The sequence below is a fragment of the Epinephelus moara genome, chromosome 12 (assembly GCF_006386435.1).
Source record: "Epinephelus moara isolate mb chromosome 12, YSFRI_EMoa_1.0, whole genome shotgun sequence".
NCBI classification, from domain to species: Eukaryota; Metazoa; Chordata; class Actinopteri; order Perciformes; family Serranidae; genus Epinephelus; species Epinephelus moara.
The window spans coordinates 41,472,965-41,485,211 of NC_065517.1; the positions used below are offsets into that span (position 1 = coordinate 41,472,965).

Here is a 12,247-nt window from a genome sequence, read left to right on the forward strand (position 1 = left end):
GAATATTCCAGCCCCTTACATCGGATTGAATTTTCAATCACATTGGCCATTTTCATTCTGAATTAGGTGTTTACAAGATCACTTTTAATAGGAATGAACTTTCTTTCTGAATGAAAAGCGAATTAAAGTGTCCATGTAAACACACTCACTGAAACTTTGCTGATGTTTTCATGATAGCTTTTAATTTCTGGTTTAAAAGGCTAATAGAGGCCTGGTTAGATTTCAGATTGCATTTGTTGTTGGCAAATGTACATTCCTAGTCTGACAATAGATTTTGTTTTCCTTTTCTGCTACTACTTTAGTACTGGACGTTATTTAAATGCCCGTCCATACTTCTATTATTCTATGGTGTTTTGTACAGTTTCCAAGTTCCTGTAAAAAATAAGTCTGAGGAGCCATCAACACAAAGAGTGATAGCCATAAAATTAACAATGAGTAACAGCACACGCTGCCTGCTCCAGATGTGACACTCCGTAAATTCAGATGGATTTAAACTGGCTGTCAACATTTCTATCTGTCATCGAACTGCTCTGCAATTGATTCCAACAGCATCGTCTGCCACTGTCGTTGTCGTCACAGATGTGCTGTGAACTCAGCCATCATTGAGTTAGAACAATTTTTACAACAACACATTTATAGTTATTGTCACAATTATTGTTCTTTCTGGCCCTTAATTCACTTTATTCATCAAGTAAAAAAGTGCCCTGAAAATCCTCTGGAAGACATTTTAACTTCTGTGATGTCATGGCATACAGGCACAATTGTTTGTAGGAAAACAGCACCTCATATTTATGTGGTAAATATTCTAAATGCAAACTAAAGCATATCCTGTGACCTGGGATGCAACTGAAACTCCAGGAATAGCTACATAAATCCACCTTATCTTAAGAATATTTACCACATATATGTGTCTCCAAGGTCATGAATAAATCATGCTCCCCTTATGTTTAGTGTAAAGACATATTGCAGCTGGGGTGCCCTTGTGGCCTGAGGGTTAAGGCGCAGAGCATGAACCACAACATCCCCTGTTTGCATCCGGACAGAGACCTTTGTTGTTTTGTCATCTCTCTTTCCCCTCATTTCCTGTCGTCTGTCTAATAAAGGCACACAATGCCTTTAGACACACCTTAAGATAGTACATCTATAAATATGAGTCTACATTTCCTTTATTTAAAAAAAGATATTTTCTGTATAAAAAGCCGCATAGTGCATAATTAAAATAGATGGAGTCCTGAGCTTCGTGGCTTAATCTTGATTTTGATCTATTGAGAACAGAACTATGCAGACACATTAGTTAAAGCACAGCTTTAGAGTCGAGTCTGTGGAGGTCAGATGACATCACAAAACTCCCCGGGCCATTTATAGGGAAACTGCTCCTCGGCGGCCTCCACTGCTTACAGGTTTGTTTGATCTCCGCTGACACATTTCTAATTAATTTGTTGCCAAATTACCCACGAGGAAGAAACCTGCGGGTCTCAACAACTCCAAAACATTTCGTTCCTCTACATGTACATTTCCCAGCACACTCGAGGAAGCGCACGTTTACCTCCGCGTACATAATACTGACATCATGGAGCTGGTGAAATATTTGTTTCTCAGATCTGGATCGTTTTGGGATAATTGAGCCAATACATCAACAAATAGTTTCTCCACCAAAGCACAGAGGTGAGGCTGAAGTCTGGCTCGCCATTTATCTAAATGTACCGATAATCATCATGCTGTCGTGTTTTTGTTAGCGTTAGAGGACGTGTCTGTCATGTTTTGCAGGTAAGCTGATGAATGTGTTGCTCATTTGTCTCCTGAATATATCACAGCACTACAGCGTAGATCATTGTTTTAACGATACTACGCTGTGACTTCAATTCCTGAGTGACTTGTGGTGAATTGGATGTAATTGACGTTTGCCTTGCCCAGATGGCTGTGTGTGTGTTAGTGTGTGACTGGGTGTGTATGAGAGGCCACGTGTTCCACTGTATGATGTAGGGGCTGTGTTTCTCCCACCAAATCATACTCTGGCCAATGTCACTCTTCTGCCTCGGGGAGTAAATATCGCTGGGAACCGAGCCTCTGATGAAACAACCTCCCCAACTGAACACATGTATACACACCCACAAACCTTGTGTCACACAGTTGAAAACCAGATAACATAAAGAGGGGTATTGATAGGATTTTACTGATACCAATACTTACTGACACTCTTACTGATACTACTCTATCAGGCTGGACCAGAATATTAGATTATTCGGATTAGGGCTGCCCCTGAGTAAGAATATTCCTAGTCGACCAACAGTCCTCATCAGGGTCCATCAGTGGACCAACAGTCCTCATCAGGGTCCATCAGTGGACTAGTCTCCTGCATGTTTCTGATATGAATGTAATGATGAAATGATATATTTTGGTGGTTTGAGTTGAAGGTGTGAGAAAGAATAGTATCAGTAACATTGTTAACACTGTGCTACATTACAGAGAAATACAAACCGTACTAATGAACCTTCATTAATATAGGCCTATATTTTATCTCCAAGTGCACGTCACACACTGAGCGAGCCGCCTGTTAATGACGCTGTGGGCTAATGGGCATGTAGCTACTTCCATGTTTCAGATGATACGTCATGTTTGTAGTCCACCAATGAAGATGAGTTTACATATCACCTTGGGTTCGTCCTTCACCTTCTCAAAATGATCCCACACTTTGGATTTCCTGCCCGACATGTTATTAACTAGCCTGTGGAATAACTGCAGATACCAGCCCTGGAAATTAGGGACAGTACACAAGGCACAAGGCCCCCCCCCTTGACAGCGCCACTGGCCGCGCACATGTGAGTGATTGACGGTGACAACGCGTGTGTTGGCTTCGTCGAGTGTACCAAGTGCAGCGCGATGCTGGTATATGACAGCAAAAAGACGGGGACCTCAACACTTAAGAGGCACATGACGAAGGCTTGCCATGGAAAGAAAGACGAGAGTCAGCCTTCAATGTCCATGTTCGTATCCTTAACAAAAAGTCGGGTTTCAGGCCGGGCTCGGACAGAACATGCACGGGCTCGGGAGAGGTTGGGCTGGATTTTTTGGGCCCGATCTAAGCTCTAGCACATGTAGAAGCCATTGTTTCTAGCAAAGACGATGGAGAACAGGCGTTCTTCTTCGGCGCTCGTCCTCGGCACAGACTGACGCGCGTATACTGCCCCCATCAGTTCCGACAGGAATCGACACGGCCCGCTGAAGGCAAAGTTGTATCCGGTACTTACGGTACCGAAAAATAACAGGTACCGACGTATTTTTTGCGTGTTGGCATCAACTTGGTACCGAAGTATTGGTTCTCATGACAAACCTAGTCAGGAACTGATACCAATTTAGTACCGCTTCTCAATACCCGCCTCTAATAACATCTGAGCAGAAAGTGACACAAATCTTGGATTCATAGTGTCAACCTCGACTAGATCGATCACTTCATCTGTAATCAAGACGAGTCACAGGCAGCACAAAGCCTCAGATGCAGAGGTGACCACCCTGACTCGTAATCAGAGTGCACTGAAATCTGATCCAACGCCAGCTCACACAATTAGCAGTCGCTGCGACATTTGTTGTCGTCCCACTTGGGTATACAGCCCAGCTTTAAATTAGGCCGGTTTTAACTTAATTCACTCAGGATCTCAGGATCACTCGGGATTTAAGAGAAAGGGAGGAGGGGTTCACTCACAGAGAGACCATTAAGGGCACATGACATTTACCAAACAAATGGCATCAAACCGTTGCCCATTAAAAAAGGAAATTACTCGAAAATTACCCCCGAGTTAATTAGGCTCATTATTTTTCCTTCAGCATTGTGAGGGGAGGGGAGGGGGTACCATGAGGGAACCAGCCACCTTTAACTGTTACTTGTTCAGTCAGTGTCACATGAGGTCACATAAGGAGGATTTAAGGGGGGCTGAAACACCTGCTGCTGGATAACAACATGGACGCTGACTTCTGTGGAACGATCTGGAAAACAGGCCGGTTTACAAGAAGGAAGCAACCTGTTTGTTGACACACGTGGAATCCGTGTTGTTGATTGGGAACAGAAAGCAGCATGTTGGAGCTCACGACTGCTGCGATTGTGGAGGGAGATTCTGTGAGTCTTTGTTACAGACCAGACCGTACTGACACAATCAGAAACTATCTGGATGAGATAAGGCTCCAAAAATGTCAGATCTGTTGTCTCCTACCAGAGGCCGTCTGAGGTCGGAGTTATTGTACTTCATGTATTTGTTCCCTGTGCTGTACGCAGCCATACATACAACTTCAGTGGCAGGAAACATGAAGACTGAGGTGTGGCTTTGTACCTCTTTAAAGGAATGTTTTTATGCCTCCGCTCGGACCATCACCGTGGTAGATTTTAGCAGATCATAACATAACGGGTATGGATTTAACCTGCAGATGCTCTGATTCAAAATGAGACCAAACTTTCCTGTGGATGGAAGTTCCCTAAATCCAAACCTTTCAGTGTAGCCTTAATGCAGTGGGCAGTTTACAGGTGTGGATTAAGAATTTAGCTTATACAGGATTTACACTCACTGACTGCAACCTATGATCACAACCTGAAGAACAACATCAACACCTGTAGATGTCTTCTATCAGACAGGATTTACAGCACAATTGCAACAATACTTGCATACATGAGCGGCGACTATATCAACGCATTAGTCTACAGTGTGTAGCTCAATGGCATATGCAAACTATATTGCCCCACCTCCACAGATACTGTGCTACGATTCAGATTCTTCCATCAATCACACACACATTATATGAATAATATAATAAAATGGACTACCACTATTCTTCTCTTCTATAGATTTACTTAGCTGTTAGGACCTGCACTTGTATAGCGCCTTTCCAGTCCTTCGACTACTCAAAGCGCTTTTACACTAGGAGTCACATTCACCCATTCACAAACACGAGGCTGCCATACAAGGTAGCACTTCGACATGCAGACTGGTTAAATGAATTAATTTTTTTAATTTAATTACAGCAATACTCTGCAATTATTCAACTGTGCAATATTATTCAGTGTCCTAATTTATTCTTATCAACACCACTCTTTAATGTGTATTTATGTATGTTGCACATATTGTATATATCTATTTCTTATTCTAATTTATTTTTATGCATATATTGTGTTGCACAGGTTCAGGTTCAGGTTACTTTATTGATACCCAAGGGTAAACTAGTTTTGCAGTCGAGAGTCAAAACATTCATCACAGTTTGAACAATCATAACAAAACATAGAATACAAGAAAGAAATTTAAAATGACAGAAAGTGCTGCAATCCATGAAATAAAAGCAAATAATTAAAAACGCAGAGAGCAAAATTCCCTACAAGACATAGGTTAAAGCCCCTACAAGGAACTTTCATTTTGAGTTGATTTTGGCGACCCTGTGGACAAAAGCGGTAGTGTTTTCCCATGAGCTCTAGCGCGTATTGTTGTAAAGACGCTTACCTGGCTCGCGCATGTGTTTGTTTTGGGGATGAATGAAACAACAAGACGGGAAAACTTTGCCCCTGCTCCTATCGGGGATCCCAGCTCACCTCTGCCGCGCCCCAGCTCCACCTCTCCGGCGTAAGCGCCACCACCGCCGGGGTAAACGCAGCGGTCGGCTGGTAAGGCTGAAGGCCTGTTTGGCGAGCACTTCCACGGCTTCTTGGACTGAGTATGGAGCGGTGCCTCGCCTCTTTATTTCTCGGCACTCGCTGGACCCTGTCGACGCCTGGCTGGTACCTGTCGTCGGCCCGGATGAGGTGTTCCAGCCCCGCGGCCCCTGCTCTCCTCGTCCCCGCTGGCGCGGGGTGAATCTGCGCAACCTGCGGCCTCTGTGTGTGGCTCCCCGGACAGCTAACGCCGTGGACCCGCCGGCTCCTGCCAGGATTGGGCTGGTAAATGCTAGATCGCTAGCGAACAAAACGTTTATCCTGAAGGATTTCCTGACTTCCCGAGGATTGGATTTTCTCTGTGTGACTGAGACGTGGCTGACTGTTGGTGAGTCCAGTGCTTTCACAGAACTTTTACCCGATGATTGCTGCTATTTTAACTCCCCGCGGACGTCGGGTCGAGGAGGAGGAATAGCGACTATTTATAAGAGTCACTATAAATGTAAGCAGCTAGGTAAGATGACGTGTGCCGTCTGAGTGCCGTAAATCGTTTCGTCCTGGAAGCGACCTGGGGCGGACCCGGAGACAGTTTCCTAAAGGTATGGATATACACTATATAGAAATAGCTTATCTTCACACCGATGGTCTCATTTGCTGTTGTAGGTCACGCACAGACATCAGCAGAAACAAGACTTTTGCATATCCAGTTAAAAGTTCCTTGTAGCAGCTTTAAAGGAATAAAAACAGTTCAATAGAATAAGAATAAAACAATAAGGTAAAAATCAATCAATAAATAAAAACTAAGATAAGATACATGCTCCAAAGTGACTGTCTTGTGCAGTTTTGTGCAAAGATTCTACAGCTTGTTTACCAGTGTGAGTGCAGCTGGAACAAAGCTGTTTTTGTATCGTTTAGTTCTACAACTTGGGACTAAAAAGAAGAAGCAAAGGATGCAAACTGTCATTTAAAATGGTCGTGGCTATCCGCTGAAACTGTTTGGTATACAGGGAAAAGGGGTTCAGCTGGGACTCCCCAATCAGCTTACTTGACCATTTCACAATTTGATTTAAAGAGTTCTTATTCTTAACAGAGAGGCTTCCGAACCATGACACCAAGGAAAAGGATAAAATGGATTCAGTAAAAGCATGATAAAATAGAGTCATCATGGTTTTGTCTACATAAAAATAGGACAATTTCCTCAGACAACCTCACAGTTGTAATACTGTTAGTAATTGTAGTATTATGCACATATCTTTATATCTATCGACTTTACATACTAGTTTCAGACATTATAATGACTATAAGGAAAAAAATTTATATTTCTAACACATTACATACTCAGGATACACAGATTTTTATATTCTTAAATATTTTATATACTGCTGCTAAACACTGTAGCATAATGCACATATTTTATTTTTATATTTTTTTATTATTTCATTTTTGTCGCCAGTAGCCAGCTTTAAAAAGTATGATTACAACAGACAGGTACAAAGTAGTATATAAACTGTGGGGCTGCTGAACTGCTAACTCACCCGCCGACGCCACCGAGTCACTTCCATCCGCCTCAGTGTCACTGTAGGGCCGCTAGGTGGTCGCCTCCGCATCGGTGTCGGTGTGGGGCTGAGGCTCAGGTGATGGGGGGTGGGACAGGTGAGCAGGTGAGCAGGTGGCTGTCTCGGCTGGGCTGTGGTGCTCGGATGCTCACGCATGTGGTCCAAGTCGTGGCTGCTGCTTGGTAACGGTTACCGTTACTGTCCTCTAAGCTAGCAGTGTTAGCATCGTCCTCACCGGGCTCTTTACTACGCGAGCCGATTTGTTTTAAAAGTTGAGACAGTCGGTACAATGTCTCTGCTGAGCTTTTAAAGCCGTTCATTTACTGTTCCGCTGCTCCAACGTTTTTTATCCATGTTTGTTTGTTTTATAAATGGTCTATTCTGTCGTCCAACGTTAGCATCTTTTCCGCTAGCCAAAATTCCCACGGTAACCTGACTCATTACGTGCATTCATGGGGTATCGGAATAATCGGAAAATTGAGTTTCCTCCTGAGTGATTGATGTTTTTCAGCTCTCATGTATTGTTCTTGGTTTTATATAACTTAAGTTTTTTGTACATTGTATTGTTTTTTTGTGATCAAATTTTTATTTCATTTTAAAGAAAGATATAGATAGGTATATGGACGTTACAAAAATAGAGCATAAAATATATATTCACATACATAGCTATACATATGCATATATACAGATACATATGAGTAAACCACTAAAATAAAATAAAATAAAAAAATAAGTAAAATAATATATATATATAATAAAAATTAAATAATAATAATAATAATAATACTAAATTAAAAAATATATACATATATATGTATATATATATACATACATACATACATACAATAAAGTCATAGCAAAAGTCACAATCCCAAATATAACCCACCCACCCCTGGATCCAGAACTCCATACCTCAGTCACATATTACACCTGAAACCCACGGAGGATAGTTCAAAGTGAATGCCAAGCCTCTATTGCTGACTCTTTTGCTCCGTGGACTCTAGCTGTCGACAACTCCAAATAAACAACATCCAAATATGTTAAAACCCATGCTCGAAAAGAGAGGGAATGTGGAGGATTCCAACGTGTGGCAACTAGTTTTTTGCAGCCATAAGTCCAGCCTGTACATTGTATCGTTGAAGAAAGTATTTTAAAGAAAGAAAGAAAGAAAGAAAGAAAGAAAGTATATTTTCAGTTTATAGTAATTAACCTTTCATTAATTCACATATTGCATGCCATTTTTTGTGTAGCAATTTTTTAAATATGGTATTAGGTTGTAGCTGTTAGTTGCTCTCCATGTAGAGTGACTTAGATGATTTTTAAAAAAATATTTATTAATTAATAAGGTAAAGCAATATTTTAGTGGGGATTTGGAGAAGGTACTGGTGCAGCAACAAGTCTGGGACAAATGTTATCAATATGTTTTTTTAAATGTTTAGAAACTCCATTTTGGGCCATTGGAGGAGCACGTGAATGCCATAATAGTCATCCTAATGATTTACACAGCCAGCAAGCAAAATGTAATGTTTTTTCGTAATTGCAAATAAAGTAACTTTTGCATTCATTGGTTCGTATTTCAACACACACATAATTTATAATTTTTTTTATTTCATTCACTCAAAAAACAAGACAGGATGAGGTCACTGTTGGTGTGGTTTTGGACACCCATAGAGGTCAGAGCCTTCCTGGCACCAGCACAGTCAACGCAGTGGATGATCTGTGTTTGGTTATGGGGCATCCCAGTGACCTTTGTTGCAAGTTTACTCCCCCCTCGCACCTCTAATTTCCAGTCACCACTATTCACTATCAAATGATGGCTACGATTACATTAAAGGCCCAGTGTGTAGGATTTAGGGGGATATATGTTAGCGGAAATGGAATAAAATATAATTAGTACGTTTTCTTTTTCTGTTTTAAATCACCAGGTTTGTTTGTTTTGGAGAGGAGGAGACCTTCGAGGATAATTCGGCTCCCTGTAAAAACCTCCTGACCGGGCAAAGTTCAGCTGTTTGCAATCTGCAATCCTAGTGACAGTCACTCGACCTTTAATTCTGGAGTGCAGTACGGTATATTTCTGTTGCGTCATCCAAGAATTTGTTGGTAATATCAGTGAGCAACACAAGCTGCACCTGATTCACTTCAATAGTAACAGCTCTGAGGGTATTATCGACACAGAGAATGTGCCAGTATGTAATGATCAATACACAGAAGGAATTAGCATTTCCTCATCATTAAAAGGAGAGACAGGAGTGAAGGCACTTTAGACAATTGAAAAGCACTCTGTGTTTCCCAAATATAGATCCCACTGCCCTCCTTACAGTGAGTGCAATAACAGAGAGCCGTTCGCACTGCATTCTTTACAGGCACCATACCATTAGACTGAGAGGAAAAAAAGAGAGGGAGGGCACGGCGTGTCACACACAGAAGTAATTGAATCGCTTCCTTTAAGCCATATTCAATTACTGCCACTCATAAATGCACTTAGGTTAGCTGTCCTGTGGGCCCATTTATCAAGGCAGAGCGGCGGTCAGGATGCTCTTAAGGAATAACAGTGGGTATAATTTAGCAACGCGGGGTTGTCAGTGAACAGTTATTGTCAAAATACAGCGTCACAGTGGCGCTGAAGGGGAGGATTTGTCCTTGTCCGGGCAAGGACCGTGAAGAAAAAGTGCTGTTTGAGAGAAATCATTATTACAACCTATTATTACATCTTCTTTCTCCTAGCCTGACCTTGATGTTAACACGACAGCTTTAAGCTACAGCGCCCGCTTGGAAACCATCTGAAGGTCTTTGTGCAGCTGAAGTGTACAAGAACTTACAGACTGAGGTTAATGTATATGTATTCTGTATGAAGAGCCAATGGGGGCATTGTGGAGGTTGAAGTTTTCAAGTTTACAGTATCCTGAAAGGCTTTATAAATCCACTGATTGCTCCTCATGGAAACAGACTTAGTTAGCAGCCATTTGCACTGCAGTGCTTAAGTGTCCTTGAGCGAGTAAATGGCAGGAGAATTTCATTTAAGGGATCGATAATGTATCACATTATTAAACAGACTATTCTAGAGGAAACATCGGCACACAAGTACCTGATTGTGTCTGATGGGGGGGCGAGGGGTGGGAGGATGTCTGCTGAGTCTGTTTGCTGTTCCTTTGCTCCCATCATTTAATTCCCCAAATGATGTGTGCAGTAACCCAGCTGGGCTCGTCCTGGGCTCGGATCAGAGAATACAGTAGGCCGCCTTTGAAGGGATCAAGGAAAAGGACTCCTGCTGGTGAACAAACAGAGTTCAAACCCTCGCTGACTGGAAGTTAAAAAACAGGGTAGATTTGTTGTAAGGGGGACTAATTGAAAGAGCCGTGGTGGCTTTTATAGATCAGTGAGTATGAAACCAAAAAACTATGAGGCAGACAGAGAGGGAGAGGAAGAGGAGGGAAAAGTGATTTAGACAGAGTGCAGAATAAGAAGAAGAGTATGATGGAAAGATATAGTATCCGACAAGCAATCATCACAATAATCCTCACATTTCTGAATGCGTCTGACACACAGTAGATCATTTCAGTCCTTATGGGAGCCAGCGGGGCAGACAGCACAGTAATCAACAGAAGGATGAGAAGAGGACATGAGTGTCCTGTTTACCATGTCAAGACTGACTTTGATGACGGTTGTAAAGATTCAGCGAGCGCAGGGGGTGAGGAAGTCTCTGCTGTGTCTTAAGTGGGTTTTCAAGTGACTATAGTTAGAGGAAGACTGTAAAGCTTGTGCAATATTTCTATATTGCCATTTAGTTTCCTTAAGTCCTCATAAAAAACACAAATATACAAAATAAGGGAATAAAAGAAAAGCATTTGTGGGGAGCTAGCATTTGACTCTCTGCTGAGCCCAGCAAAGGGTTAATCTTTGACTTTGATTGACACCAAACCAACACCACAGAACTAGTGGCAAAGAAAGCCCACTGTTGCTTCGCCTGTGTCTCTGCACAGTTGCACTTGAACACACCTCAAAGACTATAGCCAATGGACAACTAGCACATAAGTTCTGCACATGCGCGAGAGGAAATAATTCGCCAAAGCAGCAGGCAGCAGAAGTCTGTATTCATCATTCAAAAAGGGAAACCGTAAAGGGGGATTTATACTTGTTCAGCAGACCTTATGCCGTAATTTATACTTGTGCGGCGGTGTGTCTGTGTCACTCTGCAGTTACACCTCCAAAACACTAGATGGTGGTGGGGTTTCTGTGAAGGGCTGTTAAGTTTAGTTGATTCAAAACACACATTAAACACACATTAAACACACATTAAACATGGCTTAATAGAGACAATTTCAAACACAAGTACACAAATCAGCTTCACTATAACTCGCAGCATTCACAGACAAACACTTTTTTCCCCACAAATACAACATGCCAACGTTATTAGCACAAGTCGATGGTGTTTTACATTGTATAAATTAGCCTAGCAGCTAGCAGACTTTTCCTCCCCTCATATGAAGCCAGGGACAACAGCAACATTTAACAAAAGTAACGGCACATAACTTGGCTTCATTACAACTCACAAGGTTCACTGACAAAACAACTGTCTTATACTAAACACGTCTTCCAAACAAATACAACATGCTAACGTTATTAGCTCCAGGCTATGGCATTTTACTAGGGATGCACCGAATATTCGGTAACCGAATATATTCAGCCGAATATTGCAAAAAAACACACATTCGGTGGAATAAGTTAAAAGCAATGCCAAATAATAGCGGCGTGTTTTGATAACGCAATCAAACAGCGTGCCGTGATGGGCGGAGTAAAATGTCGGCAATGTGGCGATCCGTCCGTCACCGCACTCGCATTTGCGACTAAAAATAGTTTTGAGCGAGCAGAATAGGCTTAAATCATTCAGCACGCTGTGCGAGCAGCCTACAGATTTCAACCAGCAGCAGAAACGAAAGGCGAATCCCACCGATTGTGGGTTGAACGGGGGTCACAGACACAGACAGGAATGTATTCCTGTCAAATACGGCGGCCATCGGCTTACCGGTGACAGAGAAGTCGGCTCCAATAATATCCTCTTCTTGGC

General features: G+C 42.1%; 2 long non-coding RNA genes across 2 annotated transcripts in view; one reads left to right on the forward strand and one right to left on the reverse strand.

The window, feature by feature from the left end:
* Positions 1-2,709, reverse strand: part of LOC126398333 (uncharacterized) — a 157,936-nt gene extending 155,227 nt beyond the window's left edge. Inside the window, exon 1 of the long non-coding RNA XR_007570765.1 lies at positions 2,289-2,709. This is a non-coding gene — a long non-coding RNA (uncharacterized LOC126398333). The remainder of the gene's footprint in view (positions 1-2,288) is intronic.
* LOC126398334 (uncharacterized) overlaps positions 1-12,247 on the forward strand; it is a 672,738-nt gene that overhangs the window by 408,771 nt on the left and 251,720 nt on the right. The window lies entirely within an intron of this gene.